We start from the raw sequence: 13,560 nt of genomic DNA, 5'->3' as shown, positions 1-13,560 counted from the left end.
GAGATCAACGAGAACAACAACAAGAACAACAACTACAACAACAACAACTAGAACAACAAGAACAACAAGAACACCAAGAACAACAAGAGCAACAAGAACATCAAGAACAACAAGAACAACAAGAACAAAAGAACAACAAGAACAACAAGAACAAGAACAACAACATCAACCAGAACAACAACAACATGAACAACAAGAACAACAACAGCAACAACAACAACAAGGACAACAAGAACAACAAGAACAACGAGAACAACGAGAACAACGAGAACAACAACAAGAACAACAACAACAACTAGAACAACAAGAACAACAAGAACAACAAGAACACCAAGAACAACAAGAACAACAAGATCAACAAGAACAACAAGAACATCAAGAACAACAACAACATGAACAACAAGAACATCAACAACCAGAACAACAACAACAACAAGAACAAAAAGAACAACAACAACATGAACAACAAGAACATCACCAACCAGAACAACAAGAACAACAAGATCAACAAGAACAACAAGAACAACAAGAACAACAAGGACATCAACAACAATAACAACAAGAACAGCAAGGACAACAAGAACAACAAGAACAAGAACAGCAAGAACAACAACAAGAAGAACTACATGAACAACAACAACAAGAACAACAAGAACAACAACAACAACAGGAACAACAAGAACAACAACAACAACAAGAATAACATAAACAAGAACAACAACAACAAGAAGAAGAACAACAAGAAGAACAACAAGAACAACAAGAACAGCAAGAGCAACAACAACAACAACATCAACAACAACAAGAACAACAAGAATAGCAAGAACAACAAGAACATCAACAACCAGAACAACAACAGCAACAAGAGCAACAAGAGCAACAAGAGCAACAAGAGCAACAAGAGCAACAAGAGCAACAAGAACAACAAGAATAACAAGAACAACAACAACAACAACAACAACTAGAACAACAAGAACAACAAGAACACCAAGAACAACAAGAACAACAAGATCAACAAGAACAACAAGAACATCAAGAACAACAACAACATGAACAACAAGAACATCAACAACCAGAACAACAAGAACAACAACAGCAACAAGAGCAACAAGAGCAACAAGAGCAACAAGAACAACAAGAACAACAACGACAACAAGAACAACAAGAACATCAAGAACAACAAGAACAACAACAACATGATCAACAACAACATGAACAACAAGAACATCAACAACCAGAACAACAAGAACAACAACAGCAACAAGTGCAACAAGAGCAACAAGAGCAACAAGAGCAACAAGAACAACAAGAACAACAAGAACAACAAGAACAACAAGAACAACAAGAGCAACGAGAACAACGAGAACAACGAGAACAACAAGAATAACAAGAACAACAAGAACAACCAGAACAGCAAGAAGAACAACAAGAACAACAAGAACAACCAGAACAGCAAGAAGAACAACAAGAACAACAAGAACAACAAGAACAACAAGATCAACAAAAACAACAAGAACAACAAGAACAACAAGAACAACAAGAACAACAAGAACAACAAGAACAACAAGAACAACAAGAACTACAACAATAACAAGGACAACAACTACAACTACAACAAGAACAAGAACAAGAACAACAACATCAACCAGAACAACAACAACATGAACAACAAGAACAACAAGATCAACAAGAACAACAAGAACAACAAGAACAAGAACAGCGAGAACAACAACAGCAACAAGAGCAACAAGAGCAACAAGAGCAACAAGAACAATAAGAACAACAAGAACAACAAGAACAACAAGACCAACAAGGACAACAAGAACAACAAGAACAACAAGAACAACAAGAACAACAAGAACAACAAGAACAACAAGAACAACAAGAACAACAACAACAAGGACAACTAGAACAACAACAAGAACAACAAGAACAACATTAACAACAAGAACAACAAGAACAACAAGATCAACAAGAACAACAAGAACAACAAGAACAACAAGAACAACAAGAACAACAAGAACAACAAGAACAACAAGAACAACAAGAACAACAAGAACAACAAGAACAACAAGAACAACAAGAACAACAAGAACAACAAGAACAACAAGAACAACAAGAACAACAAGAACAACGAGAACAACGAGAGCAACGAGAACAACGAGAACAACGAGAACAACGAGAACAACGAGAACAACGAGAACAACGGGAACAACAAGAATAACAAGAACAACAAGAACAACCAGAACAGCAAGAAGAACAACAAGAACAACAAGAACAACCAGAACAGCAAGAAGAACAACAAGAACAACAAGAACAACAAGAACAACAAGATCAACAAAAACAACAAGAACAACAAGAACAACAAGAACAACAAGAACAACAAGAACAACAAGAACAACAAGAACAACAAGAACTACAACAATAACAAGGACAACAACTACAACTACAACAAGAACAACAACAACAACAAGAACAACAACAAGAACAACAAGAACAACAAGATCAACAAAAACAACAACTACAACAAGAACAGCAAGAACAGCAACAACAACAAGAACAACAAGAACAGCAAGAACAACAAGATCAACAAGAACAACAAGAACAACAAGAACAACAAGAGCAACAAGAACAACAAGAACAACAAGAACAACAAGAGCAACAAGAACAACAAGAACAACAAGAACAACAAGAACAACAAGAACAACAAGAACAACAAGAACAACAAGAACAACAAGGACAACAACAACAACAACAAGAACAACAAGAACAACATGAACAGAAAGAGCAGCAAGAACAACAAGAACAACAAGAACAACAAGAACAACAAGAACAAGAACAGGGAGAACAACAACAACAACAAGAACAACAAAAACAAGAACAACAACAAGAACAACACGAACAACAACAAGAACAACAACAACAACAAGAACAACAAGAACAACAAGAACAACAAGAACAACAAGAACAACAGGAACGACAAGAACAACAAGAACAACAAGAACAACAGGAACAACAAGAGCAACAAGAACAAGAACAGCAAGAACAACAACAACAACAACAAGAACAACAGGAACAACAACAGCAAGAACAACAAGAGCAACAAGAACAACAAGAACAAGAACAACAACATCAACCAGAACAACAACAACATGAACAACAAGAACAACAACAGCAACAACAACAACAAGGACAACAAGAACAACAAGAACAACGAGAACAACGAGAACAACGAGAACAACAACAAGAACAACAACAACAACTAGAACAACAAGAACAACAAGAACAACAAGAACACCAAGAACAACAAGAACAACAAGATCAACAAGAACAACAAGAACATCAAGAACAACAACAACATGAACAACAAGAACATCAACAACCAGAACAACAACAACAACAAGAACAAAAAGAACAACAACAACATGAACAACAAGAACATCACCAACCAGAACAACAAGAACAACAAGATCAACAAGAACAACAAGAACAACAAGAACAACAAGGACATCAACAACAATAACAACAAGAACAGCAAGGACAACAAGAACAACAAGAACAAGAACAGCAAGAACAACAACAAGAAGAACTACATGAACAACAACAACAAGAACAACAAGAACAACAACAACAACAGGAACAACAAGAACAACAACAACAACAAGAATAACATAAACAAGAACAACAACAACAAGAAGAAGAACAACAAGAAGAACAACAAGAACAACAAGAACAGCAAGAGCAACAACAACAACAACATCAACAACAACAAGAACAACAAGAATAGCAAGAACAACAAGAACATCAACAACCAGAACAACAACAGCAACAAGAGCAACAAGAGCAACAAGAGCAACAAGAGCAACAAGAGCAACAAGAGCAACAAGAACAACAAGAATAACAAGAACAACAACAACAACAACAACAACTAGAACAACAAGAACAACAAGAACACCAAGAACAACAAGAACAACAAGATCAACAAGAACAACAAGAACATCAAGAACAACAACAACATGAACAACAAGAACATCAACAACCAGAACAACAAGAACAACAACAGCAACAAGAGCAACAAGAGCAACAAGAGCAACAAGAACAACAAGAACAACAACGACAACAAGAACAACAAGAACATCAAGAACAACAAGAACAACAACAACATGATCAACAACAACATGAACAACAAGAACATCAACAACCAGAACAACAAGAACAACAACAGCAACAAGTGCAACAAGAGCAACAAGAGCAACAAGAGCAACAAGAACAACAAGAACAACAAGAACAACAAGAACAACAAGAACAACAAGAGCAACGAGAACAACGAGAACAACGAGAACAACAAGAATAACAAGAACAACAAGAACAACCAGAACAGCAAGAAGAACAACAAGAACAACAAGAACAACCAGAACAGCAAGAAGAACAACAAGAACAACAAGAACAACAAGAACAACAAGATCAACAAAAACAACAAGAACAACAAGAACAACAAGAACAACAAGAACAACAAGAACAACAAGAACAACAAGAACAACAAGAACTACAACAATAACAAGGACAACAACTACAACTACAACAAGAACAAGAACAAGAACAACAACATCAACCAGAACAACAACAACATGAACAACAAGAACAACAAGATCAACAAGAACAACAAGAACAACAAGAACAAGAACAGCGAGAACAACAACAGCAACAAGAGCAACAAGAGCAACAAGAGCAACAAGAACAATAAGAACAACAAGAACAACAAGAACAACAAGACCAACAAGGACAACAAGAACAACAAGAACAACAAGAACAACAAGAACAACAAGAACAACAAGAACAACAAGAACAACAAGAACAACAACAACAAGGACAACTAGAACAACAACAAGAACAACAAGAACAACATTAACAACAAGAACAACAAGAACAACAAGATCAACAAGAACAACAAGAACAACAAGAACAACAAGAACAACAAGAACAACAAGAACAACAAGAACAACAAGAACAACAAGAACAACAAGAACAACAAGAACAACAAGAACAACAAGAACAACAAGAACAACAAGAACAACAAGAACAACAAGAACAACAAGAACAACGAGAACAACGAGAGCAACGAGAACAACGAGAACAACGAGAACAACGAGAACAACGAGAACAACGAGAACAACGGGAACAACAAGAATAACAAGAACAACAAGAACAACCAGAACAGCAAGAAGAACAACAAGAACAACAAGAACAACCAGAACAGCAAGAAGAACAACAAGAACAACAAGAACAACAAGAACAACAAGATCAACAAAAACAACAAGAACAACAAGAACAACAAGAACAACAAGAACAACAAGAACAACAAGAACAACAAGAACAACAAGAACTACAACAATAACAAGGACAACAACTACAACTACAACAAGAACAACAACAACAACAAGAACAACAACAAGAACAACAAGAACAACAAGATCAACAAAAACAACAACTACAACAAGAACAGCAAGAACAGCAACAACAACAAGAACAACAAGAACAGCAAGAACAACAAGATCAACAAGAACAACAAGAACAACAAGAACAACAAGAGCAACAAGAACAACAAGAACAACAAGAACAACAAGAGCAACAAGAACAACAAGAACAACAAGAACAACAAGAACAACAAGAACAACAAGAACAACAAGAACAACAAGAACAACAAGGACAACAACAACAACAACAAGAACAACAAGAACAACATGAACAGAAAGAGCAGCAAGAACAACAAGAACAACAAGAACAACAAGAACAACAAGAACAACAAGAACAAGAACAGGGAGAACAACAACAACAACAAGAACAACAAAAACAAGAACAACAACAAGAACAACACGAACAACAACAAGAACAACAACAACAACAAGAACAACAAGAACAACAAGAACAACAAGAACAACAAGAACAACAGGAACGACAAGAACAACAAGAACAACAAGAACAACAGGAACAACAAGAGCAACAAGAACAAGAACAGCAAGAACAACAACAACAACAACAAGAACAACAGGAACAACAACAGCAAGAACAACAAGAGCAACAAGAACAACAAGAACAAGAACAACAACATCTACCAGAACCACAACAACATGAACAGCAAGAACAAGAACAACAACAACAAGAACAACGGGAACAACAACAGCAAGAACAACAAGGACAATAAGAATAACAAGAACAAGAAGAACAACAAGAACAACAAGAGCAACAAGAGCAACAAGAACAACAAGAACAACAAGAACAACAAGAACAACAAGAAAAACAAGAACAAGAACAACAACATCAACCAGAACAACAACAACATGAACAACAAGAACAACAACAGCAACAACAACAACAAGGACAACAAGAACAACAAGATCAACAAGAACAACAAGAACATCAAGAACAACAACAACATGAACAACAAGAACATCAACAACCAGAACAACAACAACAACAAGAACAAAAAGAACAACAACAACATGAACAACAAGAACATCACCAGCCAGAACAACAAGAACAACAAGATCAACAAGAACAACAAGAACAACAAGAACAACAAGGACATCAACAACAATAACAACAAGAACAGCAAGGACAACAAGAACAACAAGAACAAGAACAGCAAGAACAACAACAAGAAGAACTACATGAACAACAACAACAAGAACAACAAGAACAACAACAACAACAGGAACAACAAGAACAACAACAACAACAAGAATAACATAAACAAGAACAACAACAACAAGAAGAAGAACAACAAGAAGAACAACAAGAACAACAAGAACAGCAAGAGCAACAACAACAACAACATCAACAACAACAAGAACAACAAGAATAGCAAGAACAACAAGAACATCAACAACCAGAACAACAACAGCAACAAGAGCAACAAGAGCAACAAGAGCAACAAGAGCAACAAGAGCAACAAGAGCAACAAGAGCAACAAGAGCAACAAGAACAACAAGAATAACAAGAACAACAACAACAACAACAACAACTAGAACAACAAGAACAACAAGAACACCAAGAACAACAAGAACAACAAGATCAACAAGAACAACAAGAACATCAAGAACAACAACAACATGAACAACAAGAACATCAACAACCAGAACAACAAGAACAACAACAGCAACAAGAGCAACAAGAGCAACAAGAGCAACAAGAACAACAAGAACAACAACGACAACAAGAACAACAAGAACATCAAGAACAACAAGAACAACAACAACATGATCAACAACAACATGAACAACAAGAACATCAACAACCAGAACAACAAGAACAACAACAGCAACAAGTGCAACAAGAGCAACAAGAGCAACAAGAGCAACAAGAACAACAAGAACAACAAGAACAACAAGAACAACAAGAACAACAAGAGCAACAAGAACAACAAGAACAACAAGGACAACAACATCAACAACAAGAACATCAAGAATAACAAGAGCAACAAGAACAAGAACAGCAAGAACAACAACAACAACAACAAGAACAACAAAAACAAGAACAACAAGAACAACAACAACAACAACCAGAACAACAACAACAACAACAAGAACAACAAGAACAACAACAACATGAACAACAAGAACATCAACAATCAGAACAACAAGAACAACAACAGCAACAAGAGCAACAAGAGCAACAAGAGCAACAAGAGCAACAAGAACAACAAGAACAACAAGATCAACAAGAACAACAAGATCAACAAGAACAACAAGAACAACAAGAACAACAAGGACAACAACAACAATAACACCAAGAACAGCAAGGACAACAAGAACAACAAGAACAAGAACAGCGAGAACAACAACAGCAACAAGAGCAACAAGAGCAACAAGAGCAACAAGAACAATAAGAACAACAAGAACAACAAGAACAACAAGACCAACAAGGACAACAAGAACAACAAGAACAACAAGAACAACAAGAACAACAAGAACAACAAGAACAACAAGAACAACAAGAACAACAAGAACAACAACAACAAGGACAACTAGAACAACAACAAGAACAACAAGAACAACATTAACAACAAGAACAACAAGAACAACAAGATCAACAAGAACAACAAGAACAACAAGAACAACAAGAACAACAAGAACAACAAGAACAACAAGAACAACAAGAACAACAAGAACAACAAGAACAACAAGAACAACAAGAACAACAAGAACAACAAGAACAACAAGAACAACGAGAACAACGAGAACAACGAGAGCAACGAGAACAACGAGAACAACGAGAACAACGAGAACAACGAGAACAACGAGAACAACGAGAACAACAAGAATAACAAGAACAACAAGAACAACCAGAACAGCAAGAAGAACAACAAGAACAACAAGAACAACCAGAACAGCAAGAAGAACAACAAGAACAACAAGAACAACAAGAACAACAAGAACAACAAGATCAACAAAAACAACAAGAACAACAAGAACAACAAGAACAACAAGAACAACAAGAACAACAAGAACAACAAGAACTACAACAATAACAAGGACAACAACTACAACTACAACAAGAACAACAACAACAACAAGAACAACAACAAGAACAACAAGAACAACAAGATCAACAAAAACAACAACTACAACAAGAACAGCAAGAACAGCAACAACAACAAGAACAACAAGAACAGCAAGAACAACAAGATCAACAAGAACAACAAGAACAACAAGAACAACAAGAGCAACAAGAACAACAAGAACAACAAGAACAACAAGAGCAACAAGAACAACAAGAACAACAAGAACAACAAGAACAACAAGAACAACAAGAACAACAAGAACAACAAGAACAACAAGGACAACAACAACAACAACAAGAACAACAAGAACAACAAGAACAACAAGAACAACAAGAACAACAAGAACAAGAACAGGAAGAACAACAACAACAACAAGAACAACAAAAACAAGAACAACAACAAGAACAACAAAAACAAGAACAACATCAAGAACAACACGAACAACAACAAGAACAACAACAACAACAAGAACAACAAGAACAACAAGAGCAACAAGAACAACAAGAACAACAAGAACAACAGGAACGACAAGAACAACAAGAACAACAAGAACAACAGGAACAACAAGAGCAACAAGAACAAGAACAGCAAGAACAACAACAACAACAACAAGAACAACAGGAACAACAACAGCAAGAACAACAAGAACAACAAGAACAACAAGAGCAACAAGAACAACAAGAACAAGAACAACAACATCTACCAGAACCACAACAACATGAACAGCAAGAACAAGAACAACAACAACAAGAACAACGGGAACAACAACAGCAAGAACAACAAGGAGAATAAGAATAACAAGAACAAGAAGAACAACAAGAACAACAAGAGCAACAAGAGCAACAAGAACAACAAGAACAACAAGAACAACAAGAACAACAAGAAAAACAAGAACAAGAACAACAACATCAACCAGAACAACAACAACACGAACAACAAGAACAACAACAGCAACAACAACAACAGCAACAACAACAACAAGGACAACAAGAACAACAAGAACAAAAAGAACAACAAGAACAACGAGAACAACGAGAACAACGAGATCAACGAGAACAACAACAAGAACAACAACTACAACAACAACAACTAGAACAACAAGAACAACAAGAACACCAAGAACAACAAGAGCAACAAGAACATCAAGAACAACAAGAACAACAAGAACAAAAGAACAACAAGAACAACAAGAACAAGAACAACAACATCAACCAGAACAACAACAACATGAACAACAAGAACAACAACAGCAACAACAACAACAAGGACAACAAGAACAACAAGAACAACGAGAACAACGAGAACAACGAGAACAACAACAAGAACAACAACAACAACTAGAACAACAAGAACAACAAGAACAACAAGAACACCAAGAACAACAAGAACAACAAGATCAACAAGAACAACAAGAACATCAAGAACAACAACAACATGAACAACAAGAACATCAACAACCAGAACAACAACAACAACAAGAACAAAAAGAACAACAACAACATGAACAACAAGAACATCACCAACCAGAACAACAAGAACAACAAGATCAACAAGAACAACAAGAACAACAAGAGCAACAAGAACAACAAGAACAACAAGGACAACAACATCAACAACAATAACAACAAGAACAGCAAGGACAACAAGAACAACAAGAACAAGAACAGCAAGAACAACAACAAGAAGAACTACATGAACAACAACAACAAGAACAACAAGAACAACAACAACAACAGGAACAACAAGAACAACAACAACAACAAGAATAACATAAACAAGAACAACAACAACAAGAAGAAGAACAACAAGAAGAACAACAAGAACAACAAGAACAGCAAGAGCAACAACAACAACAACATCAACAACAACAAGAACAACAAGAATAGCAAGAACAACAAGAACATCAACAACCAGAACAACAACAGCAACAAGAGCAACAAGAGCAACAAGAGCAACAAGAGCAACAAGAGCAACAAGAGCAACAAGAGCAACAAGAACAACAAGAATAACAAGAACAACAACAACAACAACAACAACTAGAACAACAAGAACAACAAGAACACCAAGAACAACAAGAACAACAAGATCAACAAGAACAACAAGAACATCAAGAACAACAACAACATGAACAACAAGAACATCAACAACCAGAACAACAAGAACAACAACAGCAACAAGAGCAACAAGAGCAACAAGAGCAACAAGAACAACAAGAACAACAACGACAACAAGAACAACAAGAACATCAAGAACAACAAGAACAACAACAACATGATCAACAACAACATGAACAACAAGAACATCAACAACCAGAACAACAAGAACAACAACAGCAACAAGTGCAACAAGAGCAACAAGAGCAACAAGAGCAACAAGAACAACAAGAACAACAAGAACAACAAGAACAACAAGAACAACAAGAGCAACAAGAACAACAAGAACAACAAGGACAACAACATCAACAACAAGAACATCAAGAATAACAAGAGCAACAAGAACAAGAACAGCAAGAACAACAACAACAACAACAAGAACAACAAAAACAAGAACAACAAGAACAACAACAACAACAACCAGAACAACAACAACAACAACAAGAACAACAAGAACAACAACAACATGAACAACAAGAACATCAACAATCAGAACAACAAGAACAACAACAGCAACAAGAGCAACAAGAGCAACAAGAGCAACAAGAGCAACAAGAACAACAAGAACAACAAGATCAACAAGAACAACAAGATCAACAAGAACAACAAGAACAACAAGAACAACAAGGACAACAACAACAATAACACCAAGAACAGCAAGGACAACAAGAACAACAAGAACAAGAACAGCGAGAACAACAACAAGAAGAACTACATGAACAACAACAACAAGAACAACAGGAACAACAAGAACAACATGAACAGAAAGAACAGCAAGAACAACAAGAACAACAAGAACAACAAGAACAACAAGAACAACAAGAACAAGAACAGGAAGAACAACAACAACAACAAGAACAACAAAAACAGGAACAACAACAAGAACAACAAGAACAACAAGAACAACAAGAGCAACAAGAACAAGAACAGCAAGAACAACAACAACAAGAACAGCAAGAACAACAACAACAACAACAACTACAACAACAGGAACAACAACAGCAAGAACAACAAGAACAACAAGAACAACAAGAAAAACAAGAACAAGAACAACAACATCAACCAGAACAACAACAGCATTAACAACAAGAACAACAACAGCAACAACAACAACAAGGACCACAAGAACAACAAGAACAAAAAGAACAACAAGAACAACGAGAACAACGAGAACAACAACAAGAAGAACAACAACAACTAGAACAACAAGAACAACAAGAACATCAAGAACAACAAGAACAACAAGAACAACAAGAACAACAAGAACATCAAGAACAACACCAACATGAACAACAAGAGCATCAACAACCAGAACAACAACAACAACAACATCAACAAGAACAAGAAGAACAAAAAGAACAACAAGAGCAACAAGAGCAACAATAACAACAAGAACAACAAGAACAACAAGAACAACAAGAACAAAAGAACAACAAGAACAACAAGAACAAGAACAACAACATCAACCAGAACAACAACAACATGAACAACAAGAACAACAACAGCAACAACAACAACAAGGACAACAAGAACAACAAGAACAACGAGAACAACGAGAACAACGAGAACAACAACAAGAACAACAACAACAACTAGAACAACAAGAACAACAAGAACAACAAGAACACCAAGAACAACAAGAACAACAAGATCAACAAGAACAACAAGAACATCAAGAACAACAACAACATGAACAACAAGAACATCAACAACCAGAACAACAACAACAACAAGAACAAAAAGAACAACAACAACATGAACAACAAGAACATCACCAACCAGAACAACAAGAACAACAAGATCAACAAGAACAACAAGAACAACAAGAACAACAAGGACATCAACAACAATAACAACAAGAACAGCAAGGACAACAAGAACAACAAGAACAAGAACAGCAAGAACAACAACAAGAAGAACTACATGAACAACAACAACAAGAACAACAAGAACAACAACAACAACAGGAACAACAAGAACAACAACAACAACAAGAATAACATAAACAAGAACAACAACAACAAGAAGAAGAACAACAAGAAGAACAACAAGAACAACAAGAACAGCAAGAGCAACAACAACAACAACATCAACAACAACAAGAACAACAAGAATAGCAAGAACAACAAGAACATCAACAACCAGAACAACAACAGCAACAAGAGCAACAAGAGCAACAAGAGCAACAAGAGCAACAAGAGCAACAAGAGCAACAAGAGCAACAAGAACAACAAGAATAACAAGAACAACAACAACAACAACAACAACTAGAACAACAAGAACAACAAGAACACCAAGAACAACAAGAACAACAAGATCAACAAGAACAACAAGAACATCAAGAACAACAACAACATGAACAACAAGAACATCAACAACCAGAACAACAAGAACAACAACAGCAACAAGAGCAACAAGAGCAACAAGAGCAACAAGAACAACAAGAACAACAACGACAACAAGAACAACAAGAACATCAAGAACAACAAGAACAACAACAACATGATCAACAACAACATGAACAACAAGAACATCAACAACCAGAACAACAAGAACAACAACAGCAACAAGTGCAACAAGAGCAACAAGAGCAACAAGAGCAACAAGAACAACAAGAACAACAAGAACAACAAGAACAACAAGAACAACAAGAGCAACAAGAACAACAAGAACAACAAGGACAACAACATCAACAACAAGAACATCAAGAATAACAAGAGCAACAAGAACAAGAACAGCAAGAACAACAACAACAACAACAAGAACAACAAAAACAAGAACAACAAGAACAACAACAACAACAACCAGAACAACAACAACAACAACAAGAACAACAAGAACAACAAC

Source organism: Megalopta genalis, chromosome 8 (assembly GCF_051020955.1).
Source record: "Megalopta genalis isolate 19385.01 chromosome 8, iyMegGena1_principal, whole genome shotgun sequence".
NCBI lineage: Eukaryota > Metazoa > Arthropoda > Insecta > Hymenoptera > Halictidae > Megalopta > Megalopta genalis.
This window is presented reverse-complemented; position numbering follows the sequence as displayed.